The following is a 26,126-nucleotide window of genomic DNA, read 5'->3' on the forward strand; positions in this document are numbered from 1 at the left end:
TTGCTTAGCACATCTCTATGGGGCTAGAATATAATTCTAGCTTCATGTTTCAATTTAGCTGCTTCTGCATGTGACTTAACAAGGATTATGGACTACTCAGGGGATTCTCAGGTGGCACTAGAGGTAAAGAACCAACCTGCTAGTGCAGGAGACATAAGAGACACAGGTTCGATCTCTGGGTCGGGAAGACTCCCTGGAGGAGGGCATGGCAACCCACTCCAGCATTCTTGACTGGAAAATCCCATGGACAGAGGAGCCTGGTGGGCTACAGCCACCAAGAGTCGGACACGACTGAAGCGACTTAGCACACATAGCACATGGACATAGCACAAGTCCTAAAAAGTTGCTTTTTTGTTAATTTTTAATAGTTGATTTAAAAGTTAACTTAAAATAAGATATATATATAAATATGATGTTCAGGTAAATAGGATATTTAGTCAATTAAACTAATTATAAATACACTAAATCAATTATAAACATTTCTCATGCTTAAAAACAACCACCCAAGGAAAGTCTGGTTTTCCTATTACTCTAAGGAAACTCTTAATTTCCCAAGAGTGTTTCTTGAACATTCATGGTTCCAGACCAGATATTTATATAGTTTGGCAAATACATTCAACATCCGCCAGCTGCCAAGTCTTGTTCAAAACTACTTTTTTGAGTGGTGAAATTCTGCCCTGAAAAAGTCTGTCCACTACAGCTGGGAAAACATACTTCTCTAGTCTTTCTCCATATATAGTTCTTACACACAGACCAGGAATTCAGCCCCTAAATATGACAGACCATATCATCCTTGGCACAAATTAGCTAAACCAAACGTCAGCATACTTTAGTTCTGAGGACTAGACTATGATGACTACCCAAAAACAAATATTCCAGAAAAAGCATCTGAAGATTACAAGATGCCACACAGCAGGCTTTCAACACACATACCCTAAAGGAGTCTAGGAGCCCTACAGAGCCTACAGCAAACAAATTTCTTGGAAGCTTCACATTAAAATGTAGTGAAAGTGAAAATGTTAAGTCACTCAGTCGTGTCCAACTCCTTGCAACCCCATGGACTGCAGCCCACCAGGTTCCTCTGTCCATGGGATTTCTCAGGCAAGAATATTGGAGTGGGTAGCCACTCCGTTTCCAGACCCAGGGATAAAATGTAGTTGAGTATTCTGCAATTCACTCCATTACCCAGCCTACTTTAATATGATGTTCTTCCCAAAAATCTTTCAGTGAAACTGACGTTCCCGGTAGAGAGGCCACGTTTGCCTGACGATCTGCTTCATACACAAGCGCACTGCAGCACGTCCCTGAGGTACGGACAAGGACTCCGGCAGTGAGAAGACCGAAGTACCAAGAGTACGGTAAGCCCTGCAAAAGGAAGCCTGAACTGCACAGGGAATACCAAAACTTGACACAGGCGTTGGCAAGCGGAAGAAAATCTGTATTAATAGATGGAAAGCCAGCAGTCACGTGACTGACATGGACAACACAATAAACACGATAAAAGCTGAGAGTGATTCAGGAATCACTAGCATAGGATGTTCTGTCACGCACCTTGGGGGTGTGTTCTGAAAGTAATTATAGCAAAGCATGATCAAAGAGAATGGCTGACCGTATCTGAAAAACAGCAGCCCCACTTTTATCACTCATCTTCAGCCAAATATAAACAGCTTGACATTTAAGAAAATTTTCAATTTCTTGTTCTGTACTTCTACAAAATGTTCAAACAAGATGTAATGATAATGATTATTTTTATTATTTTTTTTAAGTTGCTTGACTAGAATGCCTTAATGCTGTGCTTTTCTAATCATATCAACAAAGTGGAGTCAATAACAATCAACAGCCGAGTGCAATGAAGACTGCCTGCTGGAATCTGCTGAAGTAGCAGCCAAGCTAATGTGCCTTGAGAATAAACCAATTATTCTCACGTGGTATCAGCTGTAAAATTCTCTTTTCAGTCTACCATAAGAAGAAGCTGAAATGAGTATGCATGCAATAAATGTTGAGGGGAGGCTAGAAATGCAGAGATTATTTATCTTGGGAACCAACTACACTGCTTCACTCTCATGTTGCTAGATTCAGAGTCAAGGGTATTTCTTCTTAAATAGCTGTGGAAAGTCATAAGCACATGCAGTATCTTTTATTTTTTCAATGAGTGAGGACATCTTCAAGCAGTGCACAGTTTGTGGAACTGCTTCAGTGAAATGACGTCATCACCATCTACTAGATTTTGTTTTCCACTTGGGGCAACAGTCTCTCTTTTCTCCATTCCTTTGATCAGGCTACTCCTGAGTGTTCAAAAGCCTTCTCTGCCTTCATCACCTTGTTAATGGTGACTGCTCAATCGGCACCCCGCAGTTCACATCCAAGTACCCTGGGAATGGCCCCTTCCCATACCACCCCTCAAGGAGGTCTGCACGCACCACAGAACTCCAGGAACACTCTTATCACAGCGCGATTCTTTCGGTAGTGTAACAACTCATTAGGCAGTGCACATCCTGGTACAGAGAACAGTACCACCTCTACACTGTTAATACCTGAAGCGTATTCAAGTATTTGTTGAATGTCAAGTGAGCAAATGGATCGCAATGCCCAGCATGAAACATGGACAATCACTATTTTAATCTTCTTAAAGTTTTTAAATTAGCAATAATCATCTCACACAGAAATAATATGCAATTTTGTATCCGAAATCAATGGGAAATTTTCTCTTTATAGACATCTTTGCTAAAAGCATGTCAGTGAAGGTTAGAACCTAACCTTCTAGATTCTGAACATTTATATAGTTATGCACTAAATAAATACACATAACTGATACAACTGAGGGGAAATGGGCATATAAAAAACAACACTTACACTGGCAGATCTATTTAATTGAAGTTTGACAGTAATTCTATCTTAAAACCATCAAATTAATTATGGCACAAATATTCAAACTAAATAGTTCTACTAATCAATTAATTTTTATCAAATGAAATCTGAAACTGAAGTTGACTTAAATGTATCTTGACATGAGTAGTTAGTTGGTCATGCTTACTCTAATTCTTAACAAAATTAAGGGGAAATATTCCCAGCTTTCCAAGAGAAATCCTAAAGCCAGGCTCTCAACCATGAAATGCTCCTTGTCATGACTACTGGGTACCTAAAACAAGGTAGGCACTATTCAAAACATTCAAAAGCATGATTTGATACCCATATTCTCATGTGTTAGCTTCATCTTTTATTTTTGTGGCAGCTGACTATCAGTAGGCATAGGACCTAAACCATGATCCTATTTCTCACAGTAATTCACATACATCGCCAAGCAACAGCTGTGTAATTTTTATAGTACATCTAAAAATATATAGTTCAAAACATTAAATAAATTTCATCTAACATTTAGGAATGACTGAACAAAATAGTCAAACTCAATTCATGTTAAAGGAGTAATTTAGCAGAAGGGAACATTCAAAACGATGAGTAATTCAATTCACAAAAATAAAAAATGTATATGGGCTACATTTTAATTTTAGAAGTGTCCTCTTTCTTTCCCTCATGATATGTAATGCCTGCAACTATACTTCAAGTACTACTAAAGAGGATATTCTCTTTGGCTAAAAATTTAGAAAGCTATAGTTTCCTCAGTCTCTTGACATAGGCCTATGCCCTCCCACAACTTTAATTGAAAAAGACTTTTCTGAAGCTGGCTTATTTTGTCTTCCCTTGACTGACCTCATAAGCCACTTAGCTGCAAAAGGCTCATGCTATCTTTTAATACGCTTTCCCAGAAGTCCCACTGCTAATGAGATATACAGCTCTGTCTAACACAAAGTACTCCTCATCGAAAAACTTGATTTTCAGATGCTTTTCTCACCTAAGCAACAACTGCAAGAGGGACTTACGTTTTACTTCGGCTAAGCGTGCCAGGCAAACCCACCTGACTGATCCCTCTGCAAATCAGCCCTGAGACCTGATCAGCAAAGTTTGTGAACTCCAGTTGAGTTCAGCCCTCTTGGAGTTTTCAACCTCCTGACCTGTAAAGTAAAACAGTCCCTGGAATTACCCAAGCCATATTACAAAATTAGCAAGGCCACATATAGCCTTGGTAAAGCCTGGGTTGGGGTGGAGGGGAAGGCTGGCTTCAAAAAGGACTTTTTCACAAAGTTTAACTATTCACTTATACAACAACCCAAAAAAAAAAAAAAAAAAGACTATAATTATTCCCCAATTATTAAGCCTAAAAGGAGTGATTTAGCTTAGGTATATTATTCCAATTAAGTTTTTACAGTTTCCAGGAAATCTGACTTATTTGGTCTAGGAAAACAGTTGAAAACTTGATCATACAGATAACCATTTCAAAAGTCAGTAAAATCAGGTGATACAAATCATACATGATAAAATGAGGCGATAAAATCACACCATCATCAAGTGATACAGATAAAAATTGGGCAGCAAAGGGTTAAAACTTACTTTGCTCTTGCAATTGGTTAGGCTATTCTTCACAGCTGCTACCTTAAGACTTCAGTTTTTCTCTAAGATATTCAAATAAAAATTAAAACATTTCACCAGTAACATAAATGGTACATAAGTGGAATAAGTGGCCACAGCTGCTAGCTTCAGTGTTTCTCTCATTCCCATGAAAAATCTAGGTCAGAAGACTTAAACTCCCTACCCCCTCTTCCCTCCCTTCTAACACTCTTTGAAAAATACAGTAAAAGTTCTCCAGTCAACCAGTGGACACCATTCTTATATGTGGGATGTATACCAAAGTGACCAGTTATGTTTCTGTTCTGCCAAGAAACCAATATTCTACCAGTGATGAAGCATAACAATTTAAACATTAAAACCATGTTAAATCACTACCCAGAGAGACTCCATGTTTTGTAATGGTAGTGCTTTGGAACAAGGTAAATACTAAAACAAAAAATTACTAAAAGTGGAGGACATTATACAAAATAAATAATCTTTAACTCATCAAAAAGGTCAATTAAGAAAGACTGAAGAACATTCCACAGTAAGAGACATGACAACAAAACCCAGCATGCCATCTGAGCTCAACCCTGAACCAGAAAAAATATAGTTTTGTTTTTGGTTATACTAAAACTGAACAAAATATTAAAAAATAAAGTATAATGTCTACCAGGTATATACTAATATCACATTCTAATGAAATCCAAATCTGAAATCAACCTGTTTAACTTTTTATTTAGGTCTCTGCTTCTTAATCACTTTAAGAGTTTCCCTCTGCTTACTGTTTTATTTTTTACAATTATTAATTAATATTATTATTAGTTGGAAACAGTGGCAGATTTCATTTTCTTGGGCTACAAAATCACTGTAGACAAGACGCTTGCTCCTTAGAAGAAAAGCTATGACAAACCTAGACAGCATATTAAAAAGCAGAGATGTCACTATGCCAACAAAGGACCGTATAACCAAAGCTATGGTTTCTCCAGTAGTCATGTGTGGATGTGAGAGCTGGACCATAAAGAAGGCTGAGAGCTGAAGAATTGATACTTTCGAACTGTGCTGCTAGAGAAGATTCTTCAGAGTCCGTTGGACAATAAGGAAATCAAACTAGAAAATCTTAAAGGAAATCAGTCCTGAATATTCATTGGAAGAACTTCTGCTGACGCTGAAGCTCCAATACTTTGGCCACCTGATGCAAAGAGCCGATTCATTGGAAAAGACCCTGATGCTGGGAAAGACTGATGGCAGAAAAAAGGGGCAAGAGAGGATGAGATGGTTGAATAGCATCATCGACACAATGGACACGAGTTTGAGCAAACTCTGGAGGAGAGTGAAGGACAGGAAGCCTGGTATGCTGCAGCCCAAAAGGTCATAAAGAGTCAGATGCAACTGAGCGACTGAACACCACCACCACTTATAAAAGTAGGTGTAAAAAAATCCTAAATGCTGGAGAGGGTGTGGAGAAAAGGGAACCCTCTTACACTGTTGGTGGGAATGCAAACTAGTCCAGCCACTATGGAGAACAGTGTGGAGACTCCTTAAAAAACTGGAAATAGAACTGCCTTATGATCCAGCAATCCCACTGCTGGGCATACACACTGAGGAAACCAGAAGGGAAAGAGACACGTGTACCCCAATGTTCATCGCAGCACTGTTTATAACAGCCAGGACATGGAAGCAACCTAGATGTCCATCAGCAGATGAATGGATAAGAAAGCTGTGGTACAAACACACAATGGAGTATTACTCAGCCATTAAAAAGAATACATCTGAATCAGTTCTAATGAGGTGGATAAAACTGGAGCCTATTATACAGAGTGAAGTAAGCCAGAAAGAAAAACACCAATACAGTATACTAACGCATATATATGGAATTTAGAAAGATAGTAACAATAACCCTGTGTACGAGACAGCAAAAGAGACACTGATGTATAGAACAGTCTTATGGACTCTGTGGGAGAGGGAGAGGGTGGGGAGATTTGGGAGAATAGCATTGAAACATGTAAAATATCATGTATGAAACGAGTTGCCAGTCCAGGTTCGATGCATGATACTGGATGCTTGGGGCTGGTGCACTGGGACGACCCAGAGGGATGGAATGGGGAGGGAGGAGGGAGGAGGGTTCAGGATGGGGAACACATGTATACCTGTGGCAGATTCATTTTGATATTTGGCAAAACTAAGACAATTATGTAAAGTTTAAAAATAAAATTAAATTAAAAAAAAATTTTTTTAAATCCTAAATAAAATACTGATTGACCAAATCCAATAGTGTACTTTTTAAAAAATAAGATCATATTAAGAACATATTAAAGGCTAAAATATACACATTATATGATTATCTCAAGAGAAGCAGAAAAGCTGAAAGAAATCAGCATCTATTCATTAATTTTTATCTTAGCAAACTAGGAATAGAAGGAAGTTTCCTTAACTGGAAAAGGTTACACATACTGAATACTATATCAAGTTAAAAATAAAGAAATTTCACGTGAGCAAGCTCCCGGAGTTGGTGATGGACAGGGAACCGTAGCGTTCTGCAGTCCATGGGGTTGCAGAGTCGGACACGACTGAGCAACTGAACTGAACTGAACTTTAGGTATGTGCACAAGAATAATGGCCAAACAGAACTAAATAAGAAATTATTACATGACACAAAAAATTTAAATGATAATTTAATAATGAGTAAAAGGGCAATGGCTCTTAGCCATCCAAAATGAGGACCTTAAGAGTGTCATTTTCTCTAAGTAAAAAGTAAAAATAGAAAATTTAACAAAATGAACATTTAAAATTAGACATGAAACTTCTAAAGAATTTTAACTACATATATACCTCCTTCTTAAGAGTTCAAAGTACATGTTTAAAAGCTAGTGAAAAATAATTGCTTAAATGAGTTGTTTATGATATGGTAATCTTTAGCTCCTGCAAGATTATTTTTAAATATATATTAGTGACCATCAAAAAAGCAACAGAGTTCCAGAAAAACATCTATTTCTGCTTTATTGACTATGCCAAAGCCTTTGACTGTGTGGATCACAATAAACTGTGGAAAATCTGAAAGAGATAGGAATACCAGATCACCTGACCTGCCTCTTAGAAACCTATATGCAGGTCAGGAAGCAACAGTTAGAACTGGACATGGAACAAGAGACTGGTTCCAAATAGGAAAAGGAGTATGTCAAGGCTGTATATTGTCAACCAGCTTATTTAACTTATATGCAGAGTACATCATGAGAAATGCTGGGCTGGAAGAAGCACAAGCTGGAATCAAGATTCCCAGGAGGAATATCAATAACCTCAGATATGCAGATGACACCACCCTTACGGCAGAAAGTGAAAAACTACAGAGCCTCTTGATGAAAGTGAAAGAGGAGAGTGAAAAAGTTGGTTTAAAGCTCAACATTCAGAAAACGAAGATCATGGCATCCGGTCCCATCACTTCATGGGAAATAGATGGGGAAACAGTGGAAACAGAAGCTGACTTTATTTTTGGGGGGCTCCAAAATTACTGCAGATGGTGATTGCAGTCATGAAATTAAAAAACACTTACTCCTTGGAAGGAAAGTTATGACCAACCTAGACAGCAAGCATATTAAAAAGCAGAGACATTACTTTGTCAACAAAGGTCCGTCTAGTCAAGGCTATGGTTTTTCAAGTGGTCATGTATGGATGTGAAAGTTGGACTGTAAAGAAAGCTGAGCACCAAAGAATTGATACTTTTGAACTGTGGTGTTGGAGAAGACTCTTGAGAGTCCCTTGGACTGCAAGGAGATACAACCAGTCCATCCCAAAGGAAATCAGTCCTGGGTGTTCATTGGAAGGACTGATGTTGAAGCTGAAACTTCAATACTTCGGCCAGCTGATGCGAAGAGCTGACTCATTTGAAAAGACTCTGATGCTGGCAAAGATTGAGGGTGGAAGGAGAAGGGGACGACAGAGGATGAGATGGTTGGATGCCATCACCGACTCAATGGTCATGGGTCTGGGTGGACTCCAGGAGTTGGTGACAGACAGGGAGGCCTGGCATGCTGAGGTTCATGGGGTCGCAAAGAGTAGGACACAACTGAGCGACTGAACTGAACTGATTCTAAATTAAATTAAACTGGAAAAAAGCATGCCTTCAAATATAAACCTTTGCTTTCTTTCTCCAAAACTGCAATTCTATTCATCTTTCAGTTTAACCCTAGTATCAAGTTCAGTTCCAAAAAAAAATCAATTGCCTCCACAGCCTCAAAATGTACACAGAGGCATTCATTACAGGCATGCCTGGCTACCTAAGTGCTATGAGTCTTACTTATTTTCAAAGACAACACTAAGGGAATGTCAATCAAAAAAACTGTGAAAAAGCACATTAAGAAAAACGTTGAAAGTGAAAGTGAAGTTGCTCAGTCGTGTCCGACTCTTTGCAACCCCATGGACTGTAGCCTACCAGGTTCCACTGTCCATGGGATTTTCCAGGCAAGAATACTGGAGTGGGCTGCCACTGCCTTCTCCAGGAGATCTTCCCGATCCAGGGATTGAACCTGGGTCTCCCTCATTGTAGGCAGACCGCTTACTGTCTGAGCCAATTTACCAAATGTAAAGTTTTAAAATTTAGATTATCAGCCGACACACAAATTGGTAAAACAAATCATTTAACATAAAATTTTGCAAATTTAAGCAGCATATGGCTATGGGTTTAAATTAAAAATGTTCATTCACTCAGGACTGTAAAGAAAAGACTATAAAATCAGAAATGTATTATAAAAAACATGGAAGTACTACCCAATAGCCTTTAAAAGATCAGGTTTTAAGGGGTCAATCTTATTCTAAATCTTATTTATTCAATTACAATGTAAAACTTTTTGTGGGTATGGTTAATCTCTGCTAGAAACTTCTAATAAAACTTGTCTATAGGTCAAAAAATCTTCAGTAACAGTACACATTATAAGTAAAAATAATAACACTATCATTCCACAAAATAAACAGAAACTCAAGCTACTTTCACTGGTAGACGTAAAAACTGGAATTCCTTGTCTTGGTCCATTTTGAAAACACCCAACTCTTAGGTGGTAATCCAGGTATAATTAAAGCCCACGCTTTTTCACCATTTTTGGCCAGTGAAATTACTACTGCTTTGTTTTCCTTTGGATAATGTCAATGACTTATGAGCGGATGGGCAAATAAGAGAATAGGGAAATGAGGCTTACTATACAAAAGTGGGTAAATAAGTAGGTGGGAAAACATGGACTGAGTGGCTGTTACAAAGGAAGACTGCTTACCAAGTGATTTGTCCACAAGCAATAAACACCAACATTTAAAAATTGCATGTGTTAGAAAACAAACATGGATACCAAAGGTGGAAGTGAAGGAATAAATTAGGAGTTTGGGATTAAGAGATACACACTACTACATATAAACTAGATAAGTAACAAGATTTACTGTGCACAGTAAACTATATTCAGGGAACTATATTCAGTATCTTGTAATAACCTAACCTATAATGGCAAAGAATAGATACAGATATATATGTGTGTAAAACTGAATCACTTTGCTGTACACTTGAAACTATCACAACTGTGTAAATCAAATAAACTTCAATAAAAAAGAAAAACAGACACCACCATCCAAAACCTAAAACACTGGAATACAGTAAAAACAGAATATAAAATACCAAATAGCATAAACCCTGTTTTATTCTGCTAAACAGCACAAAAAAAAAGCAACAAGTACTTGGAAAAACAAAACAAGATCTGAAAATAAATATAATTCACATTATTCAGATAAACCCTAAAAGAAAAGATTACAAGCCACTGCAAGAATACTTCAATCAACACTTAACTAGATATTACAGTAGGGATTATGAAGGGTTAAACAGTTTATACACAGTAAGGATGTATGTCAGTATATCATATTGATTGCTCACAGTGTGTAAGAAAATCTGTACAACAGAAGAACAATTCCAAAAACATGAACCTGGAGCAATCAAATTGATTGTTAATCTCTGAAATGCAAGTAGGAAATAAATACTAAATTAAAAATCTGAAACACACTCAACTTGTAAACAGCATAACATTACTTTGAAAAGACAGTAAGAACATTATAAAATAAAGACTGAAATGCAAAACAAAGAATGACATCTGCCCTTTAAACAGTCCTGCTATAGATAAAAAATACTATTAACGATGGCAAAACAGTGAATATATTATAATCTAATTTTAAAAAAGACTGGACACAAAGATCTAGCTTTTAAACTCTACTGGGGTGGCGAGGGGGGTGAGGGGGGAGTCACAATTTTATCTTAGTATTTAACCAAGCAAGATCTACTAGCGTTTTGGTCAAAAGAGTTCTTGTAATGTGCAAGCCTTAACTTGGCCAATCATCAAGATGCACCCAGGGTGTGCATCTATGCACCGTGCGCTTTGTGTTGGAACAAAACCAGGCCCAAGGCAGAACCAGCACTGTCATAATCATGGGTCAGTTAAGACTGCTGCTGGAAAAACAGCGAGTTACAACAGGAATCCCTCCTAAATATGGCGTACTATATATTTTATTGTTTTTATTTTTATTGAACTATAGCAGAGCTGCAATGTTGTTAGTTTTATTCTGTTTTTAAACTATTATCACAATTAGAAAAGCGACTAAACAGACGTATTCAAGAAATCTCAAGATTGTTTTAAGGCTAATTACAGTTAGCTGGAAACACATACTGTCTTGAATTAAAAAATTATAAATACTATTTGAAATAAGTACTCCTCTCTATTTAACGCAGATGAGGTTTCTAGTGAAAAGGCGAGGAATGCCAAAAGGGCCCTGGAATCAAGGATTCTACTCCCACAACCATTAACTAATCTTATCACTCATAGCTTACCTTCCACACAGTACTTACTATGCAACCTGCACTGGATAAGAGCGTTTCAACCACTATCTCAGCTAATTCTTGCATTGGTAATATGAAATAGGTACCATCTGTTGTTATTCCCATTTTTCAGGTGAAGAAATTGAGGTTTGGAAGTTAAAGAGCTTGCCTAAGATTATTAAGGTACTAAACCATAAAATCAGGATTCAAACTTGAGCTATCTGAACCTAGAATCCTACCTTTAACTACCAAGTGTGTATGCATTTTGGTCTTTTTAGTTTCAGCTTCTTCAACCAGGAAATGAAAGGTTCTATTCTCTTTAGTTTAATTAACAAGTAAGAAAACAGAATTTTCAACTTTTACACAAGTAAACCTAGAAGCAATGGAAAAGACACTTAAATAAGAACACAAATACCCCAATATAAAAATGGACAATTCACAAAACATTTAGAGAAACCTTATAAAGATATGGAAAATACTGAGGCTCACTAGACAAAGAAATACAAGTTAAAACAAGATATCTTTTCTAACTTTGATAATGTCAGAATGGGAAAAGGGCACTATCTTATCTTGTTGATAAAGGTGAAATAAGCATTTTGAAAAGCTGTTTGTCCTTAAACATCAAAAGTCTTTGAAATGTGCACTCATCAAGCAGATTACATTTCTGTAGGTTTCACTTAAGTATCTGCATGCTCAGTTCAGTTCAGTCGCTCAGTTGTGTCTGACTCTTTGCGACCCCATGAATCGCAGCACGCCAGGCCTCCCTGTCCATCACCAACTCCTGGAGTTCACTCAGACTCACGTCCATCGAGTTAGTGATGCCATCCAGCCACCTCATCCTCTGTCGTCCCCTTCTCCTCCTGCCCCCAAACCCTCCCAGCATCAGGGTCTTTTCCAATGAGTCAACTCTTCGCATGAAGTGATCAAAGTACTGGAGTTTCAGCTTTAGCATCATTCCTTCCAAAGAAATCCCAGGGCTGATCTCCTTCAGAATGGACTGGTTGAATCTCCTTGCAGTCCAAGGGACTCTCAAGAGTCTTCTTCAATACCACAGTTCAAAAGCATCAATTCTTCGGCACTCAGCCTTCTTCACAGTTCAACTCTCACATCCATACATGACCACTGGAAAAACCACAGCCTTGACTAGACGGACCTTTGTTGGCAAAGTAATGTCCCTGCTTTTGAATATGCTATCTAGGTTGGTCATAACTTTCCTTCCAAGGAGTAAGCGTCTTAATTTCATGGCTGCAGTCACCATCTGCAGTCACTTTGGAGCTGTTTCCCTGTTTCCACTGTTTCCCCATCTATTTCCCATGAAGTAATGGGACCGGATGCCATGATCTTCGTTTTCTGAATGTTGAGCTTTAAGCCAACTTTTTCACTCTCCACTTTCACTTTCATCAAGAGGCTTTTGAGTTTCTCTTCACTTTCTGCCATAAGGGTGGTGTCATCTGCATATCTGAGGTTATTGATATTTCTCCCAGCAATCTTGATTCCAGCTTGTGTTTCTTCCAGTTCAGCATTTCTCATGAAACATTTGCATCCTCAGTCCTGTCCAACTCTTTTGTGATCCCATGGACTATAGCCTGCCAGGCTCTCTGTCCATGGGATTTCCCAGGCAAGCATACTAATGTGGGTTGCCATTACCTCCTCCAAAGGATCTTCCTGACCCAGGGATAAAACCCACGTCTCCTGCATTGGCAGGTAGTTTCTTTACCACTAGCCACCCAAGAAACCCCAAGTAAGTATATTATGTATGTTTAAGAATGTTAAACCAACAACCAATGACAGGAAATTTCACTGAGGGACTGACTTAAATACATTTTTCAGTTGAACCTTATGAAATTGCCAGTATTCAAAATCACTTGTGAATACAAAAGCATATGGTAATTTTAAAAATAATATATAATCTATATTTGAAATTGACATTTTTTGATATTAAATGGGGGGGAGAATAGACAAAATACAGTATTTTAGGGGGAGAAAAATCCAATAGTGAATATTTGAGAGGCAACTCTATGTCCAGGCACTTTAACATAGTCTTTAATTTCATACAACCACCCTGTGATATACTGTTACTTCCAGATTACAGATTTGGGAGCAAGTCTCACAGAGGTTAAATAATTTAGGGAACTATAAAGAAGCAAGACTAAGATTTAAGCCAAGCCTATATGTCTGCCTACAAAGACCATGTGTTAAGTCACTAAGTCACATCCAACCCAACCCTTTGCAACCCCGGACCGTTGCCCACCAGGCTCCTCTGTCCATGGAATTCTCCAGGCAGGAATACTGGAGTGGGTAGCGATTCCCTTCTTCAGAGGATCTTCCCGACCCAGGGACTGAACCTGGGTCTCTTGCATTGCAAGCAGATTCTTTACCATCTGAGCCACAAGAGGAGCTCCACGAAGACCATACTAGTAATATTTCTACTGGGCTACACAAGTACATTCCTTTCTCAACTGTGTTTGAAACAATACTGCTTTCAAAGCATAAGAGATAATAAAAATATTTTTTAATGGCTGAATTTTATTACCCCCACTCACCCAAATTCATATGTTGAAGTCCTAACACCAAGTACTTCAGAATGTGACTGCATGTGGAGTCAGGATCTTTAAAGAGACAATTAGGTAAAATTAGGTGATACACGGGGGCCCTAATCAACACGACCCGTATTCGTGTTAGAGGAGAATGGGACACAGACTAAGGGAGGACTATGTGCGGACAGCACGAGATGCCCCCTACAGGCCAAGGAGGGGCCCACAGAAGAAACCAAACCTGCCAATACCTCGGTCTCCAACCCAGCCTCCAGAATTGTGAGAAAATTAACTTCTGTTGTTTAAGCCACCCAGTCAGTGGCATGTTGTCATGGCAGCCCTACCAAACTAATACTCTTAATCTAAAAATACTGAACATCTTAAAAACCTAAACCCCACATTCCCCTTGTATTAAAGAATATACTCCTTTTAGAAAGATTATCCATAAAGCACCTAAAGAGATCTTTTAACAAACAGTTTTAATGCAATGTTAATCATTTTAAAAATACATTTTACTGAAATTTAACTTACTAGAATTACTATATCTTAATAAGTAAGTTGAAAAGCACTGATAGTCTATTCAAAATAAGTAAACTTTAATAACCTTAACCAATCACAAAACTTCTGACATTTATCCAATAAAATAAGTACACATGAAGGTCCTGAGTAATGCAGCTGACAGTCCCAACACAAAGACCAAAGGAGGCCTCACCAGAACACCCATCCTCTCCTTAGCAGAATGGAGCAATGGCGTTTCCTATAAGTCCAACATTAAATAATAATTATTTTAAGGCAGAGACCATACACAAGCAAAAAAAAATAAAACTTACACATACATACACGCACACACACACACACACAATTGTAGCAAACTATAATTTTGGAAGCTAGAAAGTAAATGGATGAAGACAACAGACATTGTCTAGTGAGGCTGTTGAGGGTTAGTGCCCAGAAAAGCCTAGAAAGGTTCAGGAATCAGGAGTCAGGGTAGGCTAAAAAGAACTGATTAAAAACACTATATAAGGAGCAACTCCCAGACCGCATAACCCAGAAATCCCAACCAGATACCCAGCCCTTCATTTTGGGAAATTTACACTTAGGGAGACTGCAAAGGCCAATTCTGAGGGAAGGAATGACAAGGATGAAGTGTAAGTGTAAATACTGAATGGTAACTACCCACCACCTACCATCCTCTCTCCCAACACAGCACAGAATCTTGGCAGTAAAGCTTACCTCTGAGGCAGGAAAATCTATGGAAAACAAATGCCTACAAGAAAAAAGACCTACCAACACTGCCAACTGAAGGTCTCTCAAAGAAAATCAGATCAACTAGTTACCCTTCAAAGAGGAATATCATACTATAAGCTTTCCATGAAAATACACCCTCCCGTTCACTTTAAAAGGGAAAAAAAAAGCTTCACACGTCAATCTGGACAGCCAAGGATCATCGAACATTTAAGACTTGAATTTGAAAGCCAAGAAGCAAAACAGAGGGAAGGAGGGAAGAAATTTTAATATAAAAACAAATACATGTAAAATATCATGTATGAAATGAGTTGCCAGTCCAGGTTCGATGCACGATACTGGATGCTTGGGGCTGGTGCACTGGGACGACCCAGAGGGATGGAATGGGGAGGGAGGAGGGAGGAGGGTTCAGGATGGGGAACACATGTATACCTGTGGCGGATTCATTTTGATATTTGGCAAATCTAATACAGTTATGTTAAGTTTAAAAATAAAATAAAATTAAAAAAAAAAAAAATACAGTGAAAAAAAAAAAAAACAAATACAGTAAAGCAGGGAACAGGAAAAATTTCAAGTTATGTGAAATTAATATCCTCAGAAAAAAGATATTCACTAGTGAAATAAAAATGTTATTAAAAGGGACATTCATAAAACAAGTCAAAAAATTTCAAAATTTAAAACAGATGCTAAAAATTTCAAATTCAATAAAAGAATTAGAACACAAAGAACAGCAACAACAAAGATAGGAAACAGGAAGAAAAAAAAAGAGAAAAAAAGAAAAAAAAAAGACAACTGGTTCAGAAGACTAAAAATAAAAATGTTAACAGGCATTCTTCCTTTTCAGAGCCCATTATCAAAGAAATAATAAACTTCCTAGCATTGAAGAACATACGTTTCTAGATTAAAAGGGTCTAGTATAATGAGTTTTGGGGTCCCCCCCCACAGAATAACATTAAGACTCATCACTAACAAGTTTCACAACATCAGGAATAAAGTTGCGCTGTGTGCGTACTCAGTCAATGGCTGACTCTTTGCAACTCCATGGACTGTAGCCTGCCAGCCTCCTCTGTCCATGGGATTCTCCAGGCAAGAAAACTGGAGTGGGTTTCCATTTCCTCCTCCAGGGGATCTTCCCAACTCAGGGATCGAACCCACATATCCTACATCTCCTGCACTGGCAGACGAATTCTTTTAAAGGCTCCCAGGAAGAAAAAGGTTTCTTACAAAGGACCAGGAATCAGAATGACACCAGATTTTCCACAACACCAGAAACTAGAAGACACTTAAGAGCAATGCCTTCAAAATTTCGAGGAAAAATAATTTCCAACCTTGACTTCTAAACTAACAGCCATATTGTTGGTCAGAGGCTCTAATAAAGAGCCCCTGTAGTCTAGGTCTAAAGCCATTTGCTTCTCATGCTTCAATAATGAGGCAGCTACAAGTGGTAATAAGCACACAGAAAAAGCCAAAGAGAATTCCCATGATGATGGTGAAAAAAAGCTCCACTACAAGAAGCCGGCCCAAAATGGAAGAGAAGGTTAAAGGTATCCAAGAAAAAACTGAAAAACACTGAAAGATTACTTGATGTGTCTGATTATATTGAAAGGAGAGTTAAACATCAGAAGCAGAGTTTGGAGCTGAATAAATGATGAGTGTATGGAAAACTATTAAATAAATGAACACAAAGATTCATTAAGTCTGGATAAAACAAAAGGCTGTTTCAGAAGAAAATGTAATCACAGCACACACAACATGGCACAGATGTAAATATTATGGAATCATCATAATGCAACCTTGGTTAACCAAAATTTGTCATACAGCCATACCTAGAATACAGAAAGTACATATTGTGGGGAGGGACGCAATGTTTAAAAACTAAAATATCTTCCACAGTGGCAAGTTAAGAAATAAATTCTAAAACTGGAACAAGTTAAGAAATGTTGGTTTAAGCGTGTTATCTGGAAATACCAAAAAACTGTAGAACAAGTAAAAGACAGCAGCCATCCCTCCACAGAGTCAGATTGTAGAGGGGGAAAAAAAAAAGCTACACCCCCCTCCCCCAATCCCAAGCCTTGCCAGAACTAGTTGAACTCATGTGCTACTTTTATAGAAACTAGATTTTACATCATGCTTTTATTTAAAAAAAAAAAAAAAAAACTTCAGAATAATATAGAGCAAAATATTCATAGTACATTATTATGGGAGAAATCACATTATAGAACATTATGTTCGACATAAAAACAATATTGCATTAAAAATACAGGAAGTATACACAGAAAAGTGGTTTTTTTCTAGAGGTAGTGGTATTACTTTCACTTTAAGAAAACTTTCCTGTATTTTTCAAATTTTCTATATCACACGTATGCTATTTCATAATTTTAAAAGAAAGTACTTCAAGAAGGAATAGAAGATTAATAGAACTCAAAGATCAAAGAATTACAGTAATATTTAATTCCTGCCTCAATAAGTCACTTACAGTCTCAGTGTGGGGGTTAAAGATAAATGGGAGTTTTTTATAATTACTGTAAAAACACTGGCAAACACTCTTAAAATTTAATAAGCAAATAAAACAATGCCAGATCCCCAGGTCAAGAAATACTCTTTTTTTTTCAAGTATGCTTACACTTGATCACCCTTCAACTTCATACCAAGATTACCTGACTCAGAGAGCTGACTCTCCAAATCAAAAGCTCTAGATGGAGTGGTCATTTTCTAAACTTACAGTTAACCAAAGGGAGAAAAAAAAAAGGGAAACCACTAAAAACTTCCTTATGTCCAAAAAAGAACTAAAATTAAACAAATCAGCTAGCAAAAAAAGTCAACCAACAAAGTAAATACTTACACCAAGGGCAACACTACAAAACTACTACTAAACCTCTGGAGACTGAATATGGGCAGCAAGAAAAAAACAAATACCAGAGTTCTCAAAACACTATCATATCCCCAAACAAGAAACTACACATGCAGATGTTCATCAACAGAATGGATGAACAGCTAGCATTTCACACAACAGCATAAAACGAACAATATGGATGAATGAATGGGACCAACTGAAAGTTAAGCCAAAGAAGCCAGACACAGAATACATATTAAATAATTCTATTTACGGAAGAACTAAAACAGGCAAAATATGTTACAAGTAAGAGTGGTTACCCTTTGGGAAGAGGTTTTAACTGTAGGAGGGCATGAGGGGAGCTGGCTTCTGTTGCTTGATCTGGGTGCTGGTCACATGGATCTATTGAGTTAGTGAAAACTGAGTTAACACTCAGAACAGGTATACTTACTTCTGTACATGTTATACATGTTGTACGTCAATTAAAACTGAAAACTGAAAATTTTCAAAGGCCAACAAACACATGAAAAGATTATACAACATCATTAGCCATAAGTGAAACAAATCAAAAATCACGAGATTCACTCACCCTCAGTAGACTAGGATGGCTATAATAAAAAGCAAAAATATCAAGTGTTGGAAGACAATGTAGAGAAAGATGAACCTTCATACACTGCTAGTGAGAATGTAAAATGGCACAGCTGTGGAAACCAGTTTAACTGGTCTAAATAGATTAAAAACAGAATTACCTTTTGACCCAGTAATTTCACTCCTAAGTAAATGCTCAAACAAACTGAAAATGGGCACTCAAATATCTGTACGTAAATGTACATAGCAACCCTACACACTCACAATAACTTCAAGGGAGAAATAACCCAAATGTCTATTAGCAGATGAATGGAGAGCCAAAATGTGGTATAACCAAACACGTACGGAACAATGGAATAAAATGGAATACGGCGCTTACACTTGCTGCGGCTTAATGAACCTCAAATCCTCAGCTGAATAAAGCAGCCAGACACAAAAGGCCACATAGTCTATGACTTCTTTTACATGCAATGACCAGAATAAGGAAATCCACAGAAACAGAGAGCCTATTAGTGGCTGTCAGGAACTGGGTAGCGGGGGTTGGGGACGGGGGGGGGGGGGGGGGGCATGGAAAGTGACTGTTCAGTCTCAGTGGGTACTGGGCCGCCATCTGAGGTGATGAAAAAGTTCTGAAATGGCAATAATAGTTGTACAACATGATGAATGCATTTAATGCCAATGAACTGTAATTTTAAAATGGTTACCATGGTAATTTTACGTCATATATACTTCACCACAATTTTAAAAATTAAAAAAAAAAGATAATAATATAGGCCAGGATATAGTAAGAACTCTCCATACATTGGTTACTGCAAAGTATTTTGCAGTAAGTAATTCATATCTTTGTACCAATTCACATTTCTCCTTCTGAGAACAATCCTAAGCAACAAAAAAGCACTCATGTAACATTTATAATAGTGAAAGACAGAAAGAAAGAAAAGGAGGAAGGGGAAGCGAAGGATGAGTGAGGAAGAAAAGAAATCTAAATGTCAAATTATCAGGGAACGGGTAAGAAAATCATGAAGCACTTACAAAATTAATTATGCCAGAACGAAAAACGTTTACTAAAAGCATTCACTGTGAAATGGGGGAACGTTTATATTATGAAGCAAATGTGATACAAGCAGAATACCAATTCTATAAACACAAGCCGAACTATACATCAAAAAAAAAGACTCAAAATTATCTCTTTGTACTTACCACAACATGAGAATAACTGAACTTCTGATTTACGTACATTCATCTTTCTTCTCCATCCCCTACTAGAATGTAGGCCCCCTGAATACAAGGACTCGTACCTTATTATTTTAAATGTATCATGCCACCCCAGTCTGGTCAGCAGACGTTCTGGTGAAAAATCAGCTGATAACCTTAAAGGCATTCCCCTGTATGTTTTCAATATTTTCTCTTTGTCATTTTGATTACAACGTATCATGGAATATTCCTCTGTGGGTTTATCCTGTATGGAACTCCACGATTCCTGGACTTGGTTGACTGTTTCCTTTCCCAGGTTGGGGAATTTTGCAGCTATAATCTCTTCTAATATTTTTCAGGCCCTTTCTCTCTCCCCCTTCTCCTTCTGGGACCCCTATAATGCGAATGTTAGTGCACTTAATGCTGTTCCAAAGGCCTCTTACACGGTCCTCATTTCTTAGCATCCTTTTTTCTTTTTTCTGCTCCACATTAGTGATGTCCTCTACTCTGTCTCCCAGCTCACTGATCTGTTCTCCCGCATCTCCTCTACTAGATTCCGTTCAGTGTGTTTTTCACTTCAGTTATTTTATTGTTCAACTCTGTTTGGTTTTCTTTATATTTTCTCTGTTAAAAATTCCTAACTTATCAATCTGTGCATCCATTTTTCTCCCCAAATTTTTGGATCATCTTTACAATCATTACTCTGAACTCTTTCTCAGGTAGATTGCCTATCTCCACATCACTTAGTTCTTCTGGGGTTTTATCTTGCTCCTTCATCTGAAACACATTCCTCTGCCACCTCATTAACTACCTGTCTCAAGTTTGGAGAAGGAGCCTTCTTAGGAGACCTCCTATGGGTCCCAAGAGTGTGCTCCTCTCTTGTCACCCAAGGGCCAGGGACCAGTAGTGCCAGGGTAGTGTCTGGCCTGCATTTGCAGACTACAGGCTGCTGGATCATAGTTTTCTTCCTTCTGGATTCTGCTCCAGATGGGTGAGGCTAATCTAGAAGCTTGTGTAGGCTTTCTGGCAGAAAAGGCTGATGCCTGCCCACTGGTGGGTGGCACTTGGTCCTGGCCCTCTGGTGGGCAGGACCATGCCTAAGGGCCTGTGTCTAGAGGTGGCTGTGGGATTAGGAAGTCTTTAGGAAACCTGTCTGCTAATGGATGGGGCTGTGTTTCCCGCCCGGTTAGATGTTTGCCCTGAGGCATCTGGCCTAGAAGCCTACAGGCTCTCGAGGGGGCGGTCAAGTCTTGGTGCTAATAGTCCAAGCAAGATGTCTGCCTTGAGGATAGAGTTCATGCAGATAAATAATCCCCAATAAATCTGCCACCAGCTTTCATGACCACATGAGGCACAGCTGCCCCCTGCCTCCCCCGGAGACCCTCTCCAACACCAGCAGGTAGGACTGGCCCAGACTCCTATGAAGTTACTGCTTTTGCCCTTGGTCCCGGTGCACATGAGATTTTGTGCAATCCCTTTAAGAGTTAAGTCTTTGTTTCCCTCAATTCTGTGGAGCTCTTGCAATAAGCCCTGCTGGCCTTCAAATCCAAGTGCTCTGGGGGAGGTGGGGGGTGGGGTGGTCTTCTTTCCAATGCTAGTCCCCTCAACTGGGAAGCCAGATGCAGGCCTCAGAACTGACTCCGTGGGACAGCCTCTGCAAGGTCACCCACGGGATGGGGCTGAGGAACTTGATCATATTACAAGCACACACCTCCTACCATCTTGCTGTGGTTTCTTCTTTATGCCTTTAGATACAGAAGATCTTTTTCTGTAGGTTCCAGACTTTTTTTAATCATTGGTTCTTCATCAGTTAGTTGTGATTTTGATGTGTTCACGAGAGGAGGTAAGCACCAGGTCCTTCTACTCCACCATCTTGAAAGACTCCTCAGGACTCTTACCTTATTCATCTACACATCTCCAGACCCAGAAAGCTGTACCTGGCAGTATTAATGAATACTTGTGAAGCTAATCAGTAATACTGGTTGACTTTAACCTGTTCTTTCCATACTTCATCAATTTTCTATAACAGCACACACTATTTTTATATGTTTTAATTTTTTGTTTTTGTTTTTTATTTTCTTTTGGCCACGGAGCACGGCTTACAGGATTTCATTTCCCCAACCAGGGACTGAACCCAGGCCCTCCACAGTGAAAGCACAGAGTCCTTACCACTGGACCACCAAGGAATTCCCTCTAATCTCATTTTTAAATATAAAATACTTTGGTGGGCAAATATCACTTATCAAGTCAACGAAAACATATAACTTTGGTGATATTCCCTAATACAAGGCAAGGGTCCAGTTTTCAGTCATAACAACAAAATCACTAATTACATACTCTTCCTAATAAAGGGTAAAGTTCTAGTACATTTTATAGCACATCTTATCAACTTTCAGAAATTTAGAGACCTCTCTCAAATTTCTGATTCCATAAGGTACTTACAATAATCCTTCTCCCAACCCCAATTCTACGCCCACCATTCCAATGCCCTTCCCCATACACATACAAACCCGTTGAGTAGTATTTTAATAGACTCACATCTAACACATGAGAATTATTTCAGAATTCACTGGAATCAATATGCTAATACTAAACAATGTTGAGAAAAATTAAATAAATTTAATTTTACTCATGTGAGTGAATTTCAAATTAAAATATACTAGTGTCCTAGCTACATTTACTCTTGTGTTGATCTGTAATTAAAATGCAGTTCCACAAGAACCTAACTATATATAGTATTTGCAACTATATTTATAGTGTATCCATATATAAAAATTGAAGAGAAAAATATCCTTGTTTTGAAGAGAAGAGCTAGTGAGATGTTGAAGAATCTAAAGTGAAACTACCATTCACAGGGAATAATTCCAGACTCTGATAAAATGTAAGCATTCAAAATTCACTGTCACTAAGTTTCTACTGGTGACTGGAAAACTGAGCTCACTCACTAAATTAAAGTTTGAAGACAGCAGGCTTAAGTGCTGAAAATCTGCTGAGCTCAGGCCAACAAATGCAACTGTGGACATCAGAACGAAAAGGACACTTCCATGTCTTGTTTTAAAGTTTGATAAAATTTACCTGTCCACTGACAACTGCATCAATTCTTAAAAAAAAAAAAAGTGAACTAACTTCTTTGTTGTATCACAAATATACAACAAACTGAACATGCAAATACACCTCAAAATCCTTGTGTATTACCCTTCCAGGATCCCAGATAGCACAAGACTTTCCAGTTTACCAACAACTTGTAAGTGAAAGTCAAAGTCGCTCAGTCTTGCCCGACTCTTTGTGAACCCATGGACTAAAAAGTCCATGGAGTTATCCAGGCCAGAATACTGGAATGGGTAACCTAGCTCTTCTCCAGGGGATCTTCCCAACCCAGGAATCGAACCGGTGTCTCCTGCATTGCAGGCCAACTTAGCCATCAGGGCCAGACCTAAATAAATACTGGGGCATTAAGACCCTGGCTCAGGATACTTAGATATCAGATTATTATCTGATATACAGAAGTCAGCACACACCGCAAATGAAGCCCCAAAAGCAGCAGGTTCTTATCTCTATAGTATTAAAAAAAGTATTTACTCAGATAATCAAAAAGAACTTAACAGAACAGTGCTAAATGGGCAATGGGCAATAGGCTGGCAATAATTTAGTCTCTTCTGTAAATGTTTGACAAAATTAGTACCATGATTGGTCAGAAATATGACACATGTATACAACTCCAACCCACTATCAAGCTTAGGATTCAACCAGCTAAGTAAATTCTACTACAAATGCTTCTAAGGGGCTTCCCAGGTGGCACAGTGGTAAAGAATCTGCCTGCCAACGCAGGAGACACAAGAGACTGGGTTTGATCCCTGGGTCGGGAAGATCCCCTGGAGTAGGAAATAGCAACCCACTCTAGTATTCTTGCCTGGAAAATTCCATGGACAGAAGAGATTGGCGAGCTAGTCCATAGGGTCATAAACAGTTGCACACAGCTGAGCAATTGATCACACACACAATGCTTCTAAAGGTTATTAGAATTTAAATTCCAACCCAAACTATGGGTAAATCTTGCTTGATACTGACATCCAAAGGATCAAAAGGCATTTCCTCCAAAATGGTTAAGTAATAAATAGCAAATTTTTTAATTCAAACATCCTGCTATGACCAACTTGTGATTAAATTTTGAGCAAAAACTAAGGGAAGACAGAAGCAACATTTTTAATTGCTTCATAGTAAGTAGCTGTCAAAAACTATCAAAGAAGCGCCCTTCAACAGTGCTTCCCGTGTGGCTCAGCTGGTAATGAATCTGCCTGCAAAGCAGGAGACCTGGATTCGATCCCTGGGTTGGGAAGATTCCCTGGAGAAGAGAAAGGCTCCACTCCAGTATTCTGGCCTGGAGAATTTCATGGACTGTATAGTCCATGGGGTTGCAGAGTCGGACACGACTGAGCGACTTTCACCTCACTAAAGAGGAAGGTTATCAGTTAGAAAAATTACCAGCCAGAACTAAATGAATGTAACCGAAATAAGCAGAAAAACATTTACCCTTGAGGCAAAGAAACATAATTTCAGGAACCAGGAGGCAGATTTCAACTACATACCAACTTGTACCTAATCCCCAAGCAGATTGTTTAGCAGCTGTTGCCCTTGCCAAAGCAGTCCCTCCATTCTCATCCAAACGTCCCCCAGAAGGAAAATGACAACTCCCTGAAAGCAATAAGCCTTCCTCACAATCAACTTTTCCAATAACTGGGGAGAAAGAAAAAGTGAACCATGGGCCAATATCCCTCAAAACTAAAACCACCACCCAGCAGCTCTCTGCATGAATGGTTTATCCATTTCTCTTCAAAAAGGCCATCCAGATACAAAACTGGCCACAGGGACTGTTTTTAATCAACCAGTTGCCGATTTGGGATTCCTTCCCTCTTATCTCTCCCTTCCAAGAGCACAGTATTAAAATAAGGGGACGATAATCACCTCTGTTCACTTGTGCTTCATATTCACTAATAAGTAGTTCAATGATCCTAGACAAATGTTCAGACTCTCTCCATTCATTTAGCCAGTCCACAAAGACTTACTGAGTGCCTGCTAAATGTCACTATTCTATCTTGTTTTCTTCTGAATCACAGATGAATCCTTGGTGACTTCTGTACAAAACTCAACTAAGAAGTTTTTTTGTTTGTTTTTTGGCCACGCCACAGGGGATCTTAGTTCCCTGACCAGGGATCCAACCCGCAGCCTCTGCAGTGAGAACACTGGGTCTTCACCACTGGACCACCAGCAAAGTCCTTTACCAGGAAGTTTTACATTCTACTTACAACACTGAAACGAAAAAAGGAGAAAGGCATCGACCTCTGTGTCTTAGGTTTTCTGTTTTTAACTGCCTTTAGACCAGCAACTACTAGGAAGCCCCTTAAAAAAAAAAAAAGACTCCCAAAGGATTCCACCCTCTATAAAACTGTATTTCATTATATGGCAGGTAAAGATAACCCAGTGAAAGGGAAGAAGGCCTATCACTTGGCCCACAGTAGAAACAAAGTTAACAAAGTCCCAGGACCCTACAACAGTATACCTGAAACCCAACCTACAGCAATTCATCTACCGAAACAGCATCAAATTACTGAAGCCAGTGATAAATACACAGTACATACCACGACGTAGTACATACATACAAAGAGAACTGAAACAGTTTCATGGAACAATACTTGCCATAACAACGTGCAATGTACTCTGATATTTTCTATTCTACTCTTTCATTTTGATAAACACTGTTTAAAAATCCAGTTTGAAGACCACCATCCTAAAACACTCCCTTCTTACCCTTTTTCCCCTCTCACTCTCTCCTCTTATTCCAAGGAGGATCCCTTCTCCCAATCTGAGAAGGAGCAAAAGCAACATTTTGGGGAATGAAGAATCTTCGATCTTGGGCATCTCGATTTCAAACTCTGCACGGATGGTCCCAAAGAGATGTTTTAAGATATGTCTATCAGGTCAATTGTGTAGGACCAATGTTTGTCAAATAAATTACAGACATCAAAAATATCTGGTGAGAATGAAATGTACTGGGCTGAACCATATTCAATTGCTAATAACTGATGCTTTTTGACCTAAGAGTGTAATACATACTTCAAAGACATGATGCATTAAATGGCCTGTGGACTGAGGACCTAATCACCCCTCATCACAACATAGTTTCCACAGAAAGACATGTGCTAAATTCTTACCAAAAAACTGATTTCAAAAGCTGAGACTATCTGAAGTTAAGCTGTGATATGATCTGATAGCTCTGAAAGCTTTTTCAATACCATCACTACTGGTTTCTACTCTTAACCACCAGAGAAGACCCAGGCCTCTAAAAGCCCAGAACTTTTCCATGGTTCATTCTTGTTTTCACACAATTATCAAATCTGGGGTCTCAACTTCTGCTCGATGCTTCTATCAGCCCTCTCTGATTTTCTTAAAGTAT

General features: G+C 38.6%; 1 protein-coding gene across 10 annotated transcripts in view; it reads right to left on the reverse strand.

The window, feature by feature from the left end:
* Window positions 1-26,126, reverse strand: part of ENAH (ENAH actin regulator) — a 159,971-nt gene that overhangs the window by 101,446 nt on the left and 32,399 nt on the right. Inside the window, exon 1 of one of the 10 annotated variants that reach the window (XM_055582000.1) lies at window positions 3,879-4,085. The exons of the other annotated variants lie outside the window; for them this stretch is intronic. The gene's annotated coding sequence lies outside the window, so the exon portion shown is untranslated. Of the gene's footprint in view, window positions 1-3,878; window positions 4,086-26,126 lie in introns of those variants that run through there. 10 annotated transcript variants of the gene reach the window in all.

This window comes from Bubalus kerabau, chromosome 5, assembly GCF_029407905.1.
Source record: "Bubalus kerabau isolate K-KA32 ecotype Philippines breed swamp buffalo chromosome 5, PCC_UOA_SB_1v2, whole genome shotgun sequence".
NCBI lineage: Eukaryota > Metazoa > Chordata > Mammalia > Artiodactyla > Bovidae > Bubalus > Bubalus kerabau.